This window comes from Lissotriton helveticus, chromosome 1_1 (genome assembly GCF_964261635.1).
Source record: "Lissotriton helveticus chromosome 1_1, aLisHel1.1, whole genome shotgun sequence".
Taxonomy (NCBI): domain Eukaryota; kingdom Metazoa; phylum Chordata; class Amphibia; order Caudata; family Salamandridae; genus Lissotriton; species Lissotriton helveticus.
The window spans coordinates 216664130-216685077 of record NC_136057.1 but is presented as its reverse complement, the minus strand read 5'-3'; the positions used below and the strand labels follow the sequence as shown (position 1 = coordinate 216685077).

General features: G+C 37.0%; 12 non-coding genes across 12 annotated transcripts; all 12 read right to left on the bottom strand.

Moving 5' to 3' along the window:
• Window positions 1-1507: 1507 nt before the first annotated feature.
• TRNAK-UUU (transfer RNA lysine (anticodon UUU)) lies at window positions 1508-1580 on the bottom strand. Its single transcript has one exon. It is a non-coding gene; the product is annotated as a tRNA-Lys (tRNA).
• A 1514-nt stretch (window positions 1581-3094) lies between these two features.
• Window positions 3095-3185, bottom strand: TRNAR-UCU (transfer RNA arginine (anticodon UCU)). Its single transcript is given in 2 exon segments — window positions 3095-3130; window positions 3149-3185. It is a non-coding gene; the product is annotated as a tRNA-Arg (tRNA).
• A 2333-nt stretch (window positions 3186-5518) lies between these two features.
• TRNAK-UUU (transfer RNA lysine (anticodon UUU)) lies at window positions 5519-5591 on the bottom strand. The gene has a single exon. It is a non-coding gene; the product is annotated as a tRNA-Lys (tRNA).
• Window positions 5592-7105: 1514 nt separating this feature from the next.
• On the bottom strand, window positions 7106-7196 carry TRNAR-UCU (transfer RNA arginine (anticodon UCU)). The gene is given in 2 exon segments: window positions 7106-7141; window positions 7160-7196. It is a non-coding gene; the product is annotated as a tRNA-Arg (tRNA).
• Window positions 7197-7523: 327 nt separating this feature from the next.
• On the bottom strand, window positions 7524-7596 carry TRNAK-UUU (transfer RNA lysine (anticodon UUU)). Its single transcript has one exon. It is a non-coding gene; the product is annotated as a tRNA-Lys (tRNA).
• Window positions 7597-9529: 1933 nt separating this feature from the next.
• On the bottom strand, window positions 9530-9602 carry TRNAK-UUU (transfer RNA lysine (anticodon UUU)). Its single transcript has one exon. It is a non-coding gene; the product is annotated as a tRNA-Lys (tRNA).
• A 1514-nt stretch (window positions 9603-11116) lies between these two features.
• TRNAR-UCU (transfer RNA arginine (anticodon UCU)) lies at window positions 11117-11207 on the bottom strand. Its single transcript is given in 2 exon segments — window positions 11117-11152; window positions 11171-11207. It is a non-coding gene; the product is annotated as a tRNA-Arg (tRNA).
• A 3920-nt stretch (window positions 11208-15127) lies between these two features.
• TRNAR-UCU (transfer RNA arginine (anticodon UCU)) lies at window positions 15128-15219 on the bottom strand. The gene is given in 2 exon segments: window positions 15128-15163; window positions 15183-15219. It is a non-coding gene; the product is annotated as a tRNA-Arg (tRNA).
• A 1913-nt stretch (window positions 15220-17132) lies between these two features.
• On the bottom strand, window positions 17133-17224 carry TRNAR-UCU (transfer RNA arginine (anticodon UCU)). The gene is given in 2 exon segments: window positions 17133-17168; window positions 17188-17224. It is a non-coding gene; the product is annotated as a tRNA-Arg (tRNA).
• A 327-nt stretch (window positions 17225-17551) lies between these two features.
• TRNAK-UUU (transfer RNA lysine (anticodon UUU)) lies at window positions 17552-17624 on the bottom strand. Its single transcript has one exon. It is a non-coding gene; the product is annotated as a tRNA-Lys (tRNA).
• A 1514-nt stretch (window positions 17625-19138) lies between these two features.
• On the bottom strand, window positions 19139-19229 carry TRNAR-UCU (transfer RNA arginine (anticodon UCU)). Its single transcript is given in 2 exon segments — window positions 19139-19174; window positions 19193-19229. It is a non-coding gene; the product is annotated as a tRNA-Arg (tRNA).
• A 327-nt stretch (window positions 19230-19556) lies between these two features.
• On the bottom strand, window positions 19557-19629 carry TRNAK-UUU (transfer RNA lysine (anticodon UUU)). Its single transcript has one exon. It is a non-coding gene; the product is annotated as a tRNA-Lys (tRNA).
• Between the last annotated feature and the right edge of the window lie 1319 nt (window positions 19630-20948).

Sequence of the window (20948 nt, the reverse complement as noted above, 5' to 3'; positions counted from 1 at the left end):
CAGTATCTTTGGGAATTTCCTCTTGGGCATAGATTATGCAATGTTTTCAAAGCAAACAGTCTCTGTTTAAGTAGACTTTCTTTCACTGCCATGTTGGTAAATGTTTCTGGTGATGCAGACGCAGGCATTGCTTGTTACTGTTTCAATTAGTTATAAAATAAGAGGAGGGATAAAATTGACCCAGCTGGTGTTTGAACACAAAGCCTTTGAATGCTTTTGCTACATTCGTCTAGGACTCCAAGCCGCTATCCATTGCACTAGAGATCCGACCTGATTCAACACGGTGATCAGAGATTCACAAATAAAAAGATGACCTATCAGCTGTTGACCAACTTTATCAAGTTAATCGGACACTACCTTACATTTTGAACATTGAATTGGGTAAAAGATAATCAACAAACTACATGATACAGTTTGGGTAAGTCTTCTTAACCCTTGTCAAAGAATGAAGAAGACAGATGGGTATGTAATGACTTGATTAAGACTTTTTTGAAACATCTCTAATAGGACTCCCCATTCATTGGATCCTGAAAAGAGTATGCAATTGATATACCTTTTCTTTAACCAAGCCGCCTGAACAGGGACTTGAACCCTGGGCCCTCAGATTAAAAGTCTGATGCTCTCCCGACTGAGCTATCCAGGCTCGGAGAGGTCGCTCCACAAAATGACCTCATCAACATTTGGAAGTGTCCCAACTATCACTACGTTTCTTAAGATGGTTGCCGGTATTAAGTACTGAATACGCGGAATATAATAATGAATTGGTACTTCAAGCATTTGAAATCTCTTTAGTAAATTTAACCTTATTGTAAGTCCTGAAATTGCTACTATCTCATTTTTTTTGCTGACTTAGAATTCATATGTTTTTATTGACATCGTAAAATTAAGGAAGGGCCCAAAATCTTACTTCTGAGTAAATTACATTTTCATAAGTACAGCTGCCAATTTCCTCTTCTGCAAAGATTGCGTAACTTGAATAGTATCTATTTAAAATAGACTTCCTTACACTGCCCTTTTTGGTGAAGCAGAAGCATGCATGCACTGTTTATTACTCTTTTAAACAGTTATGAAATAAATAGGGATAAAACTGACTCTGGTGGGATTCGAACCCAAAACCTTTGAATATCTTTTTTACATTCACCTAGAAGTCCAATGCGCTATCCATTACGCCACAGAGCCAATACGCTCTGATGAGGTGCAGAGATATTCTGAAATGATATAATGTTGATCAGCTTTATAAAGTTCATTTGATACTATAACCATGGATTTATTTTGAATATTGAATTGGGGAAATTATATTCACCGTCTCAAAGTTACATGATACCTTAGGTAAATCTACGTACGACTTAAGTTTAGTCAAATGGCACATGATATATGAGGCAGATGTGCATTTCACAACTCCATGAAAGACGTTTTTGCAATTTTAGTAATGGAATATCTTATTCGTCATGCAGGGGAACACAAAAAGAGCATCCAATTAGAGTAATTTTTCTTGAAAGGAAGCAACTGCCTGAACAGGGACTTGAACCCTGGACCCTCAGATTAAAAGTCTGATGCTCTACCGACTGAGCTATCCAGGCTCTGCTATACTCTGTCTTAAAATCAGCTAAACAAATGTGGACGTACACTGACCTACACTCTGTGTATTAATATGGTTACATATATTAGCAATCAAATTTGTAGAGTAAAATAACAAATTGATGTTTTAACCCCTTCCATGCTCATGACGAGCTCAGCTCGTCGTGCAGTACACTTGTCGTGTGCTTATGACGAGCTGAGCTCGTCATGAACAATGGATTTACAGATCATTCAGCACAGGAGGAAAATCTCCTGTAGCATTGAAGGTGTTAAGCATTTGAAATTTCAGCAGCACACGTAATCCATTTTAAATCCTGAAATTTGGACTATCTCATTTTCGGCTGACTTAGAAATCATGTGTCTAAAATGACATTGTGAAATCAATAAAGTGCCAAATACTATTACTTCCTACTAAATTACATTTTCAGCAGTATCTTTGGGAATTTCCTCTTGGGCATAGATTATGCAATGTTTTCAAAGCAAACAGTCTCTGTTTAAGTAGACTTTCTTTCACTGCCATTTTGGTAAATGTTTCTGGTGATGCAGACGCAGGCATTGCTTGTTACTGTTTCAATTAGTTATAAAATAAGAGGAGGGATATAATTGACCCAGCTGGTGTTTGAACACAAAGCCTTTGAATGCTTTTGCTACATTCGTCTAGGACTCCAAGCCGCTATCCATTGCACTAGAGATCTGACCTGATTCAACACGGTGATCAGAGATTCACAAATAAAAAGATGACCTATCAGCTTTTGACCAACTTTATCAAGTTAATCGGACACTACCTTACATTTTGAACATTAAATTGGGTAAAAGATAATCAACAAACTACATGATACAGTTTGGGTAAGTCTTCTTAACCCTTGTCAAAGAATGTAGAAGACAGATGGGTATGTAATGTCTTGATTAAGACTTTTTTGAAACATCTCTAATAGGACTCCCCATTCATTGGATCCTGAAAAGAGTATGCAATTGATATACCTTTTCTTTAACCAAGCCGCCTGAACAGGGTCTTGAACCCTGGGCCCTCAGATTAAAAGTCTTATGCTCTCCCGACTGAGCTATTCAGTCTCGGAGAGGGCGCTCCACAAAATGACCTTATCAACATTTGGAAGTGTCCCAACTATCACTACGTTTCTTAAGATGGTTGCCGGTATTAAGTACTGAATACGCGGAATATAATAATGAATTGGTACTTCAAGCATTTGAAATCTCTTCAGTAAATTTAACCTTATTGTAAGTCCTGAAATTCCTACTATCTCATTTTTTTTGCTGACTTAGAATTCATATGTTTTTATTGATATTGTAAAATTAAGGAAGGGCCCAAAATCTTACTTCTGAGTAAATTACATTTTCATAAGTACAGCTGCCAATTTCCTCTTCTGCAAAGATTGCGTAACTTGAATAGTATCTATTTAAAATAGACTTCCTTTCACTGCCCTTTTTGGTGAAGCAGAAGCATGCATGCACTGTTTATTACTCTTTTAAACAGTTATGAAATAAATAGGGATAAAAGTGACTCTGGTGGGATTCGAACCCACAACCTTTAAATATTTTTTTTACATTCACCTAGAAGTCCAATGCGCTATCCATTGCGCCACAGAGCCAATACACTCTGAAGAGGTGCAGAGATATTCTGAAATGAAATAATGTTGATCAGCTTTATAAAGTTAATTTGATACTATAACCATGGATTTATTTTGAATATTGAATTGGGGAAATTATATTCACCGTCTCAAGTTACATGATACCTTAGGTAAATCTACGTACGACTTAAGTTTAGTCAAATGGCACATGATATATGAGGCAGATGTGCATTTCACAACTCCATGAAAGACGTTTTTGCAATTTTAGTAATGGAATATCTTATTCGTCATGCAGGGGAACACAAAAAGAGCATCCAATTAGAGTAATTTCTCTTTAAAGGAAGCAACCGTCTGAACAGGGACTTGAACCCTGGACCCTCAGATTAAAAGTCTGATGCTCTACCGACTGAGCTATCCAGGCTCTGCTATACTCTGTCTTAAAATCAGCTAAACAAATGTGGACGTACACTGACCTACACTCTGTGTATTAATATGGTTACATATATTAGCAATCAAATTTGTAGAGTTTAATAACAAATTGATGTTTTAACCCCTTCCATGCTCATGACGAGCTCAGCTCGTCATGCAGTACACTTGTCGTGTGCTTATGACGAGCTGAGCTCGTCATGAACAATGGATTTACAGATCATTCAGCACAGGAGGTAAATCTCCTGTAGCATTGAAGGTGTTAAGCATTTGAAATTTCAGCAGCACACGTAATCCATTTTAAATCCTGAAATTTGTACTATCTCATTTTCGGCTGACTTAGAAATCATGTGTCTAAAATGACATTGTGAAATCAATAAAGTGCCCAATACTATTACTACCTACTAAATTACATTTTCAGCAGTATCTTTGGGAATTTCCTCTTGGGCATAGATTATGCAATGTTTTCAAAGCAAACAGTCTCTGTTTAAGTAGACTTTCTTTCACTGCCATGTTGGTAAATGTTTCTGGTGATGCAGACGCAGGCATTGCTTGTTACTGTTTCAATTAGTTATAAAATAAGAGGAGGGATAAAATTGACCCAGCTGGTGTTTGAACACAAAGCCTTTGAATGCTTTTGCTACATTCGTCTAGGACTCCAAGCCGCTATCCATTGCACTAGAGATCCGACCTGATTCAACACGGTGATCAGAGATTCACAAATAAAAAGATGACCTATCAGCTGTTGACCAACTTTATCAAGTTAATCGGACACTACCTTACATTTTGAACATTGAATTGGGTAAAAGATAATCAACAAACTACATGAAACAGTTTGGGTAAGTCTTCTTAACCCTTGTCAAAGAATGTAGAAGACAGATGGGTATGTAATGACTTGATTAAGACTTTTTTGAAACATCTCTAATAGGACTCCCCATTCATTGGATCCTGAAAAGAGTATGCAATTGATATACCTTTTCTTTAACCAAGCCGCCTGAACAGGGACTTGAACCCTGGGCCCTCAGATTAAAAGTCTGATGCTCTCCCGACTGAGCTATCCAGGCTCGGAGAGGTCGCTCCACAAAATGACCTTATCAACATTTGGAAGTGTCCCAACTATCACTACGTTTCTTAAGATGGTTGCCGGTATTAAGTACTGAATACGCGGAATATAATAATGAATTGGTACTTCAAGCATTTGAAATCTCTTTAGTAAATTTAACCTTATTGTAAGTCCTGAAATTGCTACTATCTCATTTTTTTTGCTGACTTAGAATTCATATGTTTTTATTGACATCGTAAAATTAAGGAAGGGCCCAAAATCTTACTTCTGAGTAAATTACATTTTCATAAGTACAGCTGCCAATTTCCTCTTCTGCAAAGATTGCGTAACTTGAATAGTATCTATTTAAAATAGACTTCCTTACACTGCCCTTTTTGGTGAAGCAGAAGCATGCATGCACTGTTTATTACTCTTTTAAACAGTTATGAAATAAATAGGGATAAAACTGACTCTGGTGGGATTCGAACCCACAACCTTTGAATATCTTTTTTACATTCACCTAGAAGTCCAATGTGCTATCCATTACGCCACAGAGCCAATACGCTCTGATGAGGTGCAGAGATATTCTGAAATGAAATAATGTTGATCAGCTTTATAAAGTTCATTTGATACTATAACCATGGATTTATTTTGAATATTGAATTGGGGAAATTATATTCACCGTCTCAAAGTTACATGATACCTTAGGTAAATCTACGTACGACTTAAGTTTAGACAAATGGCACATGATATATGAGGCAGATGTGCATTTCACAACTCCATGAAAGACGTTTTTGCAATTTTAGTAATGGAATATCTTATTCGTCATGCAGGGGAACACAAAAAGAGCATCCAATTAGAGTAATTTTTCTTGAAAGGAAGGAACTGCCTGAACAGGGACTTGAACCCTGGACCCTCAGATTAAAAGTCTGATGCTCTACCGACTGAGCTATCCAGGCTCTGCTATACTCTGTCTTAAAATCAGCTAAACAAATGTGGACATACACTGACCTACACTCTGTGTATTAATATGGTTACATATATTAGCAATCAAATTTGTAGAGTTTAATAACAAATTGATGTTTTAACCCCTTCCATGCTCATGACGAGCTCAGCTCGTCGTGCAGTACACTTGTCGTGTGCTTATGACGAGCTGAGCTCGTCATGAACAATGGATTTACAGATCATTCAGCACAGGAGGAAAATCTCCTGTAGCATTGAAGGTGTTAAGCATTTGAAATTTCAGCAGCACACGTAATCCATTTTAAATCCTGAAATTTGGACTATCTCATTTTCGGCTGACTTAGAAATCATGTGTCTAAAATGACATTGTGAAATCAATAAAGTGCCAAATACTATTACTACCTACTAAATTACATTTTCAGCAGTATCTTTGGGAATTTCCTCTTGGGCATAGATTATGCAATGTTTTCAAAGCAAACAGTCTCTGTTTAAGTTGACTTTCTTTCACTGCCATTTTGGTAAATGTTTCTGGTGATGCAGACGCAGGCATTGCTTGTTACTGTTTCAATTAGTTATAAAATAAGAGGAGGGATAAAATTGACCCAGCTGGTGTTTGAACACAAAGCCTTTGAATGCTTTTGCTACATTCGTCTAGGACTCCAAGCCGCTATCCATTGCACTAGAGATCCGACCTGATTCAACACGGTGATCAGAGATTCACAAATAAAAAGATGACCTATCAGCTGTTGACCAACTTTATCAAGTTAATCGGACACTACCTTACATTTTGAACATTGAATTGGGTAAAAGATAATCAACAAACTACATGATACAGTTTGGGTAAGTCTTCTTAACCCTTGTCAAAGAATGTAGAAGACAGATGGGTATGTAATGACTTGATTAAGACTTTTTTGAAACATCTCTAATAGGACTCCCCATTCATTGGATCCTGAAAAGAGTATGCAATTGATATACCTTTTCTTTAACCAAGCCGCCTGAACAGGGACTTGAACCCTGGGCCCTCAGATTAAAAGTCTGATGCTCTCCCGACTGTGCTATCCAGGCTCGGAGAGGTCGCTCCACAAAATGACCTTATCAACATTTGGAAGTGTCCCAACTATCACTACGTTTCTTAAGATGGTTGCCGGTATTAAGTACTGAATACGCGGAATATAATAATGAATTGGTACTTCAAGCATTTGAAATCTCTTCAGTAAATTTAACCTTATTGTAAGTCCTGAAATTGCTACTATCTCATTTTTTTTGCTGACTTAGAATTCATATGTTTTTATTGACATTGTAAAATTAAGGAAGGGCCCAAAATCTTACTTCTGAGTAAATTACATTTTCATAAGTACAGCTGCCAATTTCCTCTTCTGCAAAGATTGCGTAACTTGAATAGTATCTATTTAAAATAGACTTCCTTTCACTGCCCTTTTTGGTGAAGCAGAAGCATGCATGCACTGTTTATTACTCTTTTAAACAGTTATGAAATAAATAGGGATAAAACTGACTCTGGTGGGATTCGAACCCACAACCTTTGAATATCTTTTTTACATTCACCTAGAAGTCCAATGCGCTATCCATTGCGCCACAGAGCCAATACGCTCTGATGAGGTGCAGAGATATTCTGAAATGAAATAATGTTGATCAGCTTTATAAAGTTCATTTGATACTATAACCATGGATTTATTTTGAATATTGAATTGGGGAAATTATATTCACCGTCTCAAGTTACATGATACCTTAGGTAAATCTACGTACGACTTAAGTTTAGTCAAATGGCACATGATATATGAGGCAGATGTGCATTTCACAACTCCATGAAAGACGTTTTTGCAATTTTAGTAATGGAATATCTTATTCGTCATGCAGGGGAACACAAAAAGAGCATCCAATTAGAGTAATTTTTCTTTAAAGGAAGCACCCGCCTGAACAGGGACTTGAACCCTGGACCCTCAGATTAAAAGTCTGATGCTCTACCGACTGAGCTATCCAGGCTCTGCTATACTCTGGCTTAAAATCATCTAAACAAATGTGGACGTACACTGACCTACACTCTGTGTATTAATATGGTAACATATATTAGCAATCAAATTTGTAGAGTTTAATAACAAATTGATGTTTTAACCCCTTCCATGCTCATGACGAGCTCAGCTCGTCATGCAGTACACTTGTCGTTTGCTTATGACGAGCTCAGCTCGTCATGAACAATGGATTTACAGATCATTCAGCACAGGAGGAAAATCTCCTGTAGCATTGAAGGTGTTAAGCATTTGAAATTTCAGCAGCACACGTAATCCATTTTAAATCCTGAAATTTGGACTATCTCATTTTCGGCTGACTTAGAAATCATGTGTCTAAAATGACATTGTGAAATCAATAAAGTGCCAAATACTATTACTACCTACTAAATTACATTTTCAGCAGTATCTTTGGGAATTTCCTCTTGGGCATAGATTATGCAATGTTTTCAAAGCAAACAGTCTCTGTTTAAGTAGACTTTCTTTCACTGCCATGTTGGTAAATGTTTCTGGTGATGCAGACGCAGGCATTGCTTGTTACTGTTTCAATTAGTTATAAAATAAGAGGAGGGATAAAATTGACCCAGCTGGTGTTTGAACACAAAGCCTTTGAATGCTTTTGCTACATTCGTCTAGGACTCCAAGCCGCTATCCATTGCACTAGAGATCCGACCTGATTCAACACGGTGATCAGAGATTCACAAATAAAAAGATGACCTATCAGCTGTTGACCAACTTTATCAAGTTAATCGGACACTACCTTACATTTTGAACATTGAATTGGGTAAAAGATAATCAACAAACTACATGATACAGTTTGGGTAAGTCTTCTTAACCCTTGTCAAAGAATGAAGAAGACAGATGGGTATGTAATGACTTGATTAAGACTTTTTTGAAACATCTCTAATAGGACTCCCCATTCATTGGATCCTGAAAAGAGTATGCAATTGATATACCTTTTCTTTAACCAAGCCGCCTGAACAGGGACTTGAACCCTGGGCCCTCAGATTAAAAGTCTGATGCTCTCCCGACTGAGCTATCCAGGCTCGGAGAGGTCGCTCCACAAAATGACCTCATCAACATTTGGAAGTGTCCCAACTATCACTACGTTTCTTAAGATGGTTGCCGGTATTAAGTACTGAATACGCGGAATATAATAATGAATTGGTACTTCAAGCATTTGAAATCTCTTTAGTAAATTTAACCTTATTGTAAGTCCTGAAATTGCTACTATCTCATTTTTTTTGCTGACTTAGAATTCATATGTTTTTATTGACATCGTAAAATTAAGGAAGGGCCCAAAATCTTACTTCTGAGTAAATTACATTTTCATAAGTACAGCTGCCAATTTCCTCTTCTGCAAAGATTGCGTAACTTGAATAGTATCTATTTAAAATAGACTTCCTTACACTGCCCTTTTTGGTGAAGCAGAAGCATGCATGCACTGTTTATTACTCTTTTAAACAGTTATGAAATAAATAGGGATAAAACTGACTCTGGTGGGATTCGAACCCAAAACCTTTGAATATCTTTTTTACATTCACCTAGAAGTCCAATGCGCTATCCATTACGCCACAGAGCCAATACGCTCTGATGAGGTGCAGAGATATTCTGAAATGAAATAATGTTGATCAGCTTTATAAAGTTCATTTGATACTATAACCATGGATTTATTTTGAATATTGAATTGGGGAAATTATATTCACCGTCTCAAAGTTACATGATACCTTAGGTAAATCTACGTACGACTTAAGTTTAGTCAAATGGCACATGATATATGAGGCAGATGTGCATTTCACAACTCCATGAAAGACGTTTTTGCAATTTTAGTAATGGAATATCTTATTCGTCATGCAGGGGAACACAAAAAGAGCATCCAATTAGAGTAATTTTTCTTGAAAGGAAGCAACTGCCTGAACAGGGACTTGAACCCTGGACCCTCAGATTAAAAGTCTGATGCTCTACCGACTGAGCTATCCAGGCTCTGCTATACTCTGTCTTAAAATCAGCTAAACAAATGTGGACGTACACTGACCTACACTCTGTGTATTAATATGGTTACATATATTAGCAATCAAATTTGTAGAGTAAAATAACAAATTGATGTTTTAACCCCTTCCATGCTCATGACGAGCTCAGCTCGTCGTGCAGTACACTTGTCGTGTGCTTATGACGAGCTGAGCTCGTCATGAACAATGGATTTACAGATCATTCAGCACAGGAGGAAAATCTCCTGTAGCATTGAAGGTGTTAAGCATTTGAAATTTCAGCAGCACACGTAATCCATTTTAAATCCTGAAATTTGGACTATCTCATTTTCGGCTGACTTAGAAATCATGTGTCTAAAATGACATTGTGAAATCAATAAAGTGCCAAATACTATTACTTCCTACTAAATTACATTTTCAGCAGTATCTTTGGGAATTTCCTCTTGGGCATAGATTATGCAATGTTTTCAAAGCAAACAGTCTCTGTTTAAGTAGACTTTCTTTCACTGCCATTTTGGTAAATGTTTCTGGTGATGCAGACGCAGGCATTGCTTGTTACTGTTTCAATTAGTTATAAAATAAGAGGAGGGATATAATTGACCCAGCTGGTGTTTGAACACAAAGCCTTTGAATGCTTTTGCTACATTCGTCTAGGACTCCAAGCCGCTATCCATTGCACTAGAGATCTGACCTGATTCAACACGGTGATCAGAGATTCACAAATAAAAAGATGACCTATCAGCTTTTGACCAACTTTATCAAGTTAATCGGACACTACCTTACATTTTGAACATTAAATTGGGTAAAAGATAATCAACAAACTACATGATACAGTTTGGGTAAGTCTTCTTAACCCTTGTCAAAGAATGTAGAAGACAGATGGGTATGTAATGTCTTGATTAAGACTTTTTTGAAACATCTCTAATAGGACTCCCCATTCATTGGATCCTGAAAAGAGTATGCAATTGATATACCTTTTCTTTAACCAAGCCGCCTGAACAGGGTCTTGAACCCTGGGCCCTCAGATTAAAAGTCTTATGCTCTCCCGACTGAGCTATTCAGTCTCGGAGAGGGCGCTCCACAAAATGACCTTATCAACATTTGGAAGTGTCCCAACTATCACTACGTTTCTTAAGATGGTTGCCGGTATTAAGTACTGAATACGCGGAATATAATAATGAATTGGTACTTCAAGCATTTGAAATCTCTTCAGTAAATTTAACCTTATTGTAAGTCCTGAAATTCCTACTATCTCATTTTTTTTGCTGACTTAGAATTCATATGTTTTTATTGATATTGTAAAATTAAGGAAGGGCCCAAAATCTTACTTCTGAGTAAATTACATTTTCATAAGTACAGCTGCCAATTTCCTCTTCTGCAAAGATTGCGTAACTTGAATAGTATCTATTTAAAATAGACTTCCTTTCACTGCCCTTTTTGGTGAAGCAGAAGCATGCATGCACTGTTTATTACTCTTTTAAACAGTTATGAAATAAATAGGGATAAAAGTGACTCTGGTGGGATTCGAACCCACAACCTTTAAATATTTTTTTTACATTCACCTAGAAGTCCAATGCGCTATCCATTGCGCCACAGAGCCAATACACTCTGAAGAGGTGCAGAGATATTCTGAAATGAAATAATGTTGATCAGCTTTATAAAGTTAATTTGATACTATAACCATGGATTTATTTTGAATATTGAATTGGGGAAATTATATTCACCGTCTCAAGTTACATGATACCTTAGGTAAATCTACGTACGACTTAAGTTTAGTCAAATGGCACATGATATATGAGGCAGATGTGCATTTCACAACTCCATGAAAGACGTTTTTGCAATTTTAGTAATGGAATATCTTATTCGTCATGCAGGGGAACACAAAAAGAGCATCCAATTAGAGTAATTTCTCTTTAAAGGAAGCAACCGTCTGAACAGGGACTTGAACCCTGGACCCTCAGATTAAAAGTCTGATGCTCTACCGACTGAGCTATCCAGGCTCTGCTATACTCTGTCTTAAAATCAGCTAAACAAATGTGGACGTACACTGACCTACACTCTGTGTATTAATATGGTTACATATATTAGCAATCAAATTTGTAGAGTTTAATAACAAATTGATGTTTTAACCCCTTCCATGCTCATGACGAGCTCAGCTCGTCATGCAGTACACTTGTCGTGTGCTTATGACGAGCTGAGCTCGTCATGAACAATGGATTTACAGATCATTCAGCACAGGAGGAAAATCTCCTGTAGCATTGAAGGTGTTAAGCATTTGAAATTTCAGCAGCACACGTAATCCATTTTAAATCCTGAAATTTGTACTATCTCATTTTCGGCTGACTTAGAAATCATGTGTCTAAAATGACATTGTGAAATCAATAAAGTGCCCAATACTATTACTACCTACTAAATTACATTTTCAGCAGTATCTTTGGGAATTTCCTCTTGGGCATAGATTATGCAATGTTTTCAAAGCAAACAGTCTCTGTTTAAGTAGACTTTCTTTCACTGCCATGTTGGTAAATGTTTCTGGTGATGCAGACGCAGGCATTGCTTGTTACTGTTTCAATTAGTTATAAAATAAGAGGAGGGATAAAATTGACCCAGCTGGTGTTTGAACACAAAGCCTTTGAATGCTTTTGCTACATTCGTCTAGGACTCCAAGCCGCTATCCATTGCACTAGAGATCCGACCTGATTCAACACGGTGATCAGAGATTCACAAATAAAAAGATGACCTATCAGCTGTTGACCAACTTTATCAAGTTAATCGGACACTACCTTACATTTTGAACATTGAATTGGGTAAAAGATAATCAACAAACTACATGAAACAGTTTGGGTAAGTCTTCTTAACCCTTGTCAAAGAATGTAGAAGACAGATGGGTATGTAATGACTTGATTAAGACTTTTTTGAAACATCTCTAATAGGACTCCCCATTCATTGGATCCTGAAAAGAGTATGCAATTGATATACCTTTTCTTTAACCAAGCCGCCTGAACAGGGACTTGAACCCTGGGCCCTCAGATTAAAAGTCTGATGCTCTCCCGACTGAGCTATCCAGGCTCGGAGAGGTCGCTCCACAAAATGACCTTATCAACATTTGGAAGTGTCCCAACTATCACTACGTTTCTTAAGATGGTTGCCGGTATTAAGTACTGAATACGCGGAATATAATAATGAATTGGTACTTCAAGCATTTGAAATCTCTTTAGTAAATTTAACCTTATTGTAAGTCCTGAAATTGCTACTATCTCATTTTTTTTGCTGACTTAGAATTCATATGTTTTTATTGACATCGTAAAATTAAGGAAGGGCCCAAAATCTTACTTCTGAGTAAATTACATTTTCATAAGTACAGCTGCCAATTTCCTCTTCTGCAAAGATTGCGTAACTTGAATAGTATCTATTTAAAATAGACTTCCTTACACTGCCCTTTTTGGTGAAGCAGAAGCATGCATGCACTGTTTATTACTCTTTTAAACAGTTATGAAATAAATAGGGATAAAACTGACTCTGGTGGGATTCGAACCCACAACCTTTGAATATCTTTTTTACATTCACCTAGAAGTCCAATGTGCTATCCATTACGCCACAGAGCCAATACGCTCTGATGAGGTGCAGAGATATTCTGAAATGAAATAATGTTGATCAGCTTTATAAAGTTCATTTGATACTATAACCATGGATTTATTTTGAATATTGAATTGGGGAAATTATATTCACCGTCTCAAAGTTACATGATACCTTAGGTAAATCTACGTACGACTTAAGTTTAGTCAAATGGCACATGATATATGAGGCAGATGTGCATTTCACAACTCCATGAAAGACGTTTTTGCAATTTTAGTAATGGAATATCTTATTCGTCATGCAGGGGAACACAAAAAGAGCATCCAATGAGAGTAATTTTTCTTGAAAGGAAGCAACTGCCTGAACAGGGACTTGAACCCTGGACCCTCAGATTAAAAGTCTGATGCTCTATCGACTGAGCTATCCAGGCTCTGCTATACTCTGTCTTAAAATCAGCTAAACAAATGTGGACGTACACTGACCTACACTCTGTGTATTAATATGGTTACATATATTAGCAATCAAATTTGTAGAGTTTAATAACAAATTGATGTTTTAACCCCTTCCATGCTCATGACGAGCTCAGCTCGTCGTGCAGTACACTTGTCGTGTGCTTATGACGAGCTGAGCTCGTCATGAACAATGGATTTACAGATCATTCAGCACAGGAGGAAAATCTCCTGTAGCATTGAAGGTGTTAAGCATTTGAAATTTCAGCAGCACAAGTAATCCATTTTAAATCCTGAAATTTGGACTATCTCATTTTCGGCTGACTTAGAAATCATGTGTCTAAAATGACATTGTGAAATCAATAAAGTGCCAAATACTATTACTACCTACTAAATTACATTTTCAGCAGTATCTTTGGGAATTTCCTCTTGGGCATAGATTATGCAATGTTTTCAAAGCAAACAGTCTCTGTTTAAGTAGACTTTCTTTCACTGCCATTTTGGTAAATGTTTCTGGTGATGCAGACGCAGGCATTGCTTGTTACTGTTTCAATTAGTTATAAAATAAGAGGAGGGATAAAATTGACCCAGCTGGTGTTTGAACACAAAGCCTTTGAATGCTTTTGCTACATTCGTCTAGGACTCCAAGCCGCTATCCATTGCACTAGAGATCCGACCTGATTCAACACGGTGATCAGAGATTCACAAATAAAAAGATGACCTATCAGCTGTTGACCAACTTTATCAAGTTAATCGGACACTACCTTACATTTTGAACATTAAATTGGGTAAAAGATAATCAACAAACTACATGATACAGTTTGGGTAAGTCTTCTTAACCCTTGTCAAAGAATGTAGAAGACAGATGGGTATGTAATGTCTTAATTAAGACTTTTTTGAAACATCTCTAATAGGACTCCCCATTCATTGGATCCTGAAAAGAGTATGCAATTGATATAACTTTTCTTTAACCAAGCCGCCTGAACAGGGTCTTGAACCCTGGGCCCTCAGATTAAAAGTCTGATGCTCTCCCGACTGAGCTATCCAGGCTCGGAGAGGGCGCTCCACAAAATGACCTTATCAACATTTGGAAGTGTCCCAACTATCACTACGTTTCTTAAGATGGTTGCCGGTATTAAGTACTGAATACGCGGAATATAATAATGAATTGGTACTTCAAGCATTTGAAATCTCTTCAGTAAATTTAACCTTATTGTAAGTCCTGAAATTCCTACTATCTCATTTTTTTTGCTGACTTAGAATTCATATGTTTTTATTGATATTGTAAAATTAAGGAAGGGCCCAAAATCTTACTTCTGAGTAAATTACATTTTCATAAGTACAGCTGCCAATTTCCTCTTCTGCAAAGATTGCGTAACTTGAATAGTATCTATTTAAAATAGACTTCCTTTCACTGCCCTTTTTGGTGAAGCAGAAGCATGCATGCACTGTTTATTACTCTTTTAAACAGTTATGAAATAAATAGGGATAAAAGTGACTCTGGTGGGATTCGAACCCACAACCTTTAAATATTATTTTTTACATTCACCTAGAAGTCCAATGCGCTATCCATTGCGCCACAGAGCCAATACACTCTGAAGAGGTGCAGAGATATTCTGAAATGAAATAATGTTGATCAGCTTTATAAAGTTAATTTGATACTATAACCATGGATTTATTTTGAATATTGAATTGGGGAAATTATATTCACCGTCTCAAGTTACATGATACCTTAGGTAAATCTACGTACGACTTAAGTTTAGTCAAATGGCACATGATATATGAGGCAGATGTGCATTTCACAACTCCATGAAAGACGTTTTTGCAATTTTAGTAATGGAATATCTTATTCGTCATGCAGGGGAACACAAAAAGAGCATCCAATTAGAGTAATTTCTCTTTAAAGGAAGCAACCACCTGAACAGGGACTTGAACCCTGGACCCTCAGATTAAAAGTCTGATGCTCTACCGACTGAGCTATCCAGGCTCTGCTATACTCTGTCTTAAAATCAGCTAAACAAATGTGGACGTACACTGACCTACACTCTGTGTATTAATATGGTTACATATATTAGCAATCAAATTTGTAGAGTTTAATAACAAATTGATGTTTTAACCCCTTCCATGCTCATGACGAGCTCAGCTCGTCGTGCAGTACACTTGTCGTGTGCTTATGACGAGCTGAGCTTGTCATGAACAATGGATTTACAGATCATTCAGCACAGGAGGAAAATCTCCTGTAGCATTGAAGGTGTTAAGCATTTGAAATTTCAGCAGCACACGTAATCCATTTTAAATCCTGAAATTTGTACTATCTCATTTTCGGCTGACTTAGAAATCATGTGTCTAAAATGACATTGTGAAATCAATAAAGTGCCAAATACTATTACTACCTACTAAATTACATTTTCAGCAGTATCTTTGGGAATTTCCTCTTGGGCATAGATTATGCAATGTTTTCAAAGCAAACAGTCTCTGTTTAAGTAGACTTTCTTTCACTGCCATTTTGGTAAATGTTTCTGGTGATGCAGACGCAGGCATTGCTTGTTACTGTTTCAATTAGTTATAAAATAAGAGGAGGGATAAAATTGACCCAGCTGGTGTTTGAACACAAAGCCTTTGAATGCTTTTGCTACATTCGTCTAGGACTCCAAGCCGCTATCCATTGCACTAGAGATCCGACCTGATTCAACACGGTGATCAGAGATTCACAAATAAAAAGATGACCTATCAGCTGTTGACCAACTTTATCAAGTTAATCGGACACTACCTTACATTTTGAACATTAAATTGGTTAAAAGATAATCAACAAACTACATGATACAGTTTGGGTAAGTCTTCTTAACCCTTGTCAAAGAATGTAGAAGACAGATGGGTATGTAATGTCTTAATTAAGACTTTTTTGAAACATCTCTAATAGGACTCCCCATTCATTGGATCCTGAAAAGAGTATGCAATTGATATAACTTTTCTTTAACCAAGCCGCCTGACAGGGTCTTGAACCCTGGGCCCTCAGATTAAAAGTCTGATGCTCTCCCGACTGAGCTATCCAGGCTCGGAGAGGGCGCTCCACAAAATGACCTTATCAACATTTGGAAGTGTCCCAACTATCACTACGTTTCTTAAGATGGTTGCCGGTATTAAGTACTGAATACGCGGAATATAATAATGAATTGGTACTTCAAGCATTTGAAATCTCTTCAGTAAATTTAACCTTATTGTAAGTCCTGAAATTCCTACTATCTCATTTTTTTTGCTGACTTAGAATTCATATGTTTTTATTGATATTGTAAAATTAAGGAAGGGCCCAAAATCTTACTTCTGAGTAAATTACATTTTCATAAGTACAGCTGCCAATTTCCTCTTCTGCAAAGATTGCGTAACTTGAATAGTATCTATTTAAAATAGACTTCCTTTCACTGCCCTTTTTGGTGAAGCAGAAGCATGCATGCACTGTTTATTACTCTTTTAAACAGTTATGAAATAAATAGGGATAAAAGTGACTCTGGTGGGATTCGAACCCACAACCTTTAAATATTATTTTTTACATTCACCTAGAAGTCCAATGCGCTATCCATTGCGCCACAGAGCCAATACACTCTGAAGAGGTGCAGAGATATTCTGAAATGAAATAATGTTGATCAGCTTTATAAAGTTAATTTGATACTATAACCATGGATTTATTTTGAATATTGAATTGGGGAAATTATATTCACCGTCTCAAGTTACATGATACCTTAGGTAAATCTACGTACGACTTAAGTTTAGTCAAATGGCACATGATATATGAGGCAGATGTGCATTTCACAACTCCATGAAAGACGTTTTTGCAATTTTAGTAATGGAATATCTTATTCGTCATGCAGGGGAACACAAAAAGAGCATCCAATTAGAGTAATTTCTCTTTAAAGGAAGCAACCGCCTGAACAGGGACTTGAACCCTGGACCCTCAGATTAAAAGTCTGATGCTCTACCGACTGAGCTATCCAGGCTCTGCTATACTCTGTCTTAAAATCAGCTAAACAAATGTGGACGTACACTGACCTACACTCTGTGTATTAATATGGTTACATATATTAGCAATCAAATTTGTAGAGTTTAATAACAAATTGATGTTTTAACCCCTTCCATGCTCATGACAAGCTCAGCTCGTCGTGCAGTACACTTGTCGTGTGCTTATGACGAGCTGAGCTTGTCATGAACAATGGATTTACAGATCATTCAGCACAGGAGGAAAATCTCCTGTAGCATTGAAGGTGTTAAGCATTTGAAATTTCAGCAGCACACGTAATCCATTTTAAATCCTGAAATTTGTACTATCTCATTTTCGGCTGACTTAGAAATCATGTGTCTAAAATGACATTGTGAAATCAATAAAGTGCCAAATACTATTACTACCTACTAAATTACATTTTCAGCAGTATCTTTGGGAATTTCCTCTTGGGCATAGATTATGCAATGTTTTCAAAGCAAACAGTCTCTGTTTAAGTAGACTTTCTTTCACTGCCATTTTGGTAAATGTTTCTGGTGATGCAGACGCAGGCATTGCTTGTTACTGTTTCAATTAGTTATAAAATAAGAGGAGGGATAAAATTGACCCAGCTGGTGTTTGAACACAAAGCCTTTGAATGCTTTTGCTACATTCGTCTAGGACTCCAAGCCGCTATCCATTGCACTAGAGATCCGACCTGATTCAACACGGTGATCAGAGATTCACAAATAAAAAGATGACCTATCAGCTGTTGACCAACTTTATCAAGTTAATCGGACACTACCTTACATTTTGAACATTGAATTGGGTAAAAGATAATCAACAAACTACATGATACAGTTTGGGTAAGTCTTCTTAACCCTTGTCAAAGAATGAAGAAGACAGATGGGTATGTAATGACTTGATTAAGACTTTTTTGAAACATCTCTAATAGGACTCCCCATTCATTGGATCCTGAAAAGAGTATGCAATTGATATACCTTTTCTTTAACCAAGCCGCCTGAATAGGGACTTGAACCCTGGGCCCTCAGATTAAAAGTCTGATGCTCTCCCGACTGTGCTATCCAGGCTCGGAGAGGTCGCTCCACAAAATGACCTTATCAACATTTGGAAGTGTCCCAACTATCACTACGTTTCTTAAGATGGTTGCCGGTATTAAGTACTGAATACGCGGAATATAATAATGAATTGGTACTTCAAGCATTTGAAATCTCTTCAGTAAATTTAACCTTATTGTAAGTCCTGAAATTGCTACTATCTCATTTTTTTTGCTGACTTAGAATTCATATGTTTTTATTGACATTGTAAAATTAAGGAAGGGCCCAAAATCTTACTTCTGAGTAAATTACATTTTCATAAGTACAGCTGCCAATTTCCTCTTCTGCAAAGATTGCGTAACTTGAATAGTATCTATTTAAAATAGACTTCCTTTCACTGCCCTTTTTGGTGAAGCAGAAGCATGCATGCACTGTTTATTACTCTTTTAAACAGTTATGAAATAAATAGGGATAAAACTGACTCTGGTGGGATTCGAACCCACAACCTTTGAATATCTTTTTTACATTCACCTAGAAGTCCAATGCGCTATCCATTGCGCCACAGAGCCAATACGCTCTGATGAGGTGCAGAGATATTCTGAAATGAAATAATGTTGATCAGCTTTATAAAGTTCATTTGATACTATAACCATGGATTTATTTTGAATATTGAATTGGGGAAATTATATTCACCGTCTCAAGTTACATGATACCTTAGGTAAATCTACGTACGACTTAAGTTTAGTCAAATGGCACATGATATATGAGGCAGATGTGCATTTCACAACTCCATGAAAGACGTTTTTGCAATTTTAGTAATGGAATATCTTATTCGTCATGCAGGGGAACACAAAAAGAGCATCCAATTAGAGTAATTTTTCTTTAAAGGAAGCACCCGCCTGAACAGGGACTTGAACCCTGGACCCTCAGATTAAAAGTCTGATGCTCTACCGACTGAGCTATCCAGGCTCTGCTATACTCTGTCTTAAAATCAGCTAAACAAATGTGGACGTACACTGACCTACACTCTGTGTATTAATATGGTAACATATATTAGCAATCACATTTGTAGAGTTTAATAACAAATTGATGTTTTAACCCCTTCCATGCTCATGACGAGCTCAGCTCGTCATGCAGTACACTTGTCGTGTGCTTATGACGAGCTCAGCTCGTCATGAACAATGGATTTACAGATCATTCAGCACAGGAGGAAAATCTCCTGTAGCATTGAAGGTGTTAAGCATTTGAAATTTCAGCAGCACACGTAATCCATTTTAAATCCTGAAATTTGGACTATCTCATTTTCGGCTGACTTAGAAATCATGTGTCTAAAATGACATTGTGAAATCAATAAAGTGCCAAATACTATTACTACCTACTAAATTACATTTTCAGCAGTATCTTTGGGAATTTCCTCTTGGGCATAGATTATGCAATGTTTTCAAAGCAAACAGTCTCTGTTTAAGTAGACTTTCTTTCACTGCCATGTTGGTAAATGTTTCTGGTGATGCAGACGCAGGCATTGCTTGTTACTGTTTCAATTAGTTATAAAATAAGAGGAGGGATAAAATTGACCCAGCTGGTGTTTGAACACAAAGCCTTTGAATGCTTTTGCTACATTCGTCTAGGACTCCAAGCCGCTATCCATTGCACTAGAGATCCGACCTGATTCAACACGGTGATCAGAGATTCACAAATAAAAAGATGACCTATCAGCTGTTGACCAACTTTATCAAGTTAATCGGACACTACCTTACATTTTGAACATTGAATTGGGTAAAAGATAATCAACAAACTACATGATACAGTTTGGGTAAGTCTTCTTAACCCTTGTCAAAGAATGAAGAAGACAGATGGGTATGTAATGACTTGATTAAGACTTTTTTGAAACATCTCTAATAGGACTCCCCATTCATTGGATCCTGAAAAGAGTATGCAATTGATATACCTTTTCTTTAACCAAGCCGCCTGAATAGGGACTTGAACCCTGGGCCCTCAGATTAAAAGTCTGATGCTCTCCCGACTGTGCTATCCAGGCTCGGAGAGGTCGCTCCACAAAATGACCTTATCAACATTTGGAAGTGTCCCAACTATCACTACGTTTCTTAAGATGGTTGCCGGTATTAAGTACTGAATACGCGGAATATAATAATGAATTGGTACTTCAAGCATTTGAAATCTCTTCAGTAAATTTAACCTTATTGTAAGTCCTGAAATTGCTACTATCTCATTTTTTTTGCTGACTTAGAATTCATATGTTTTTATTGACATTGTAAAATTAAGGAAGG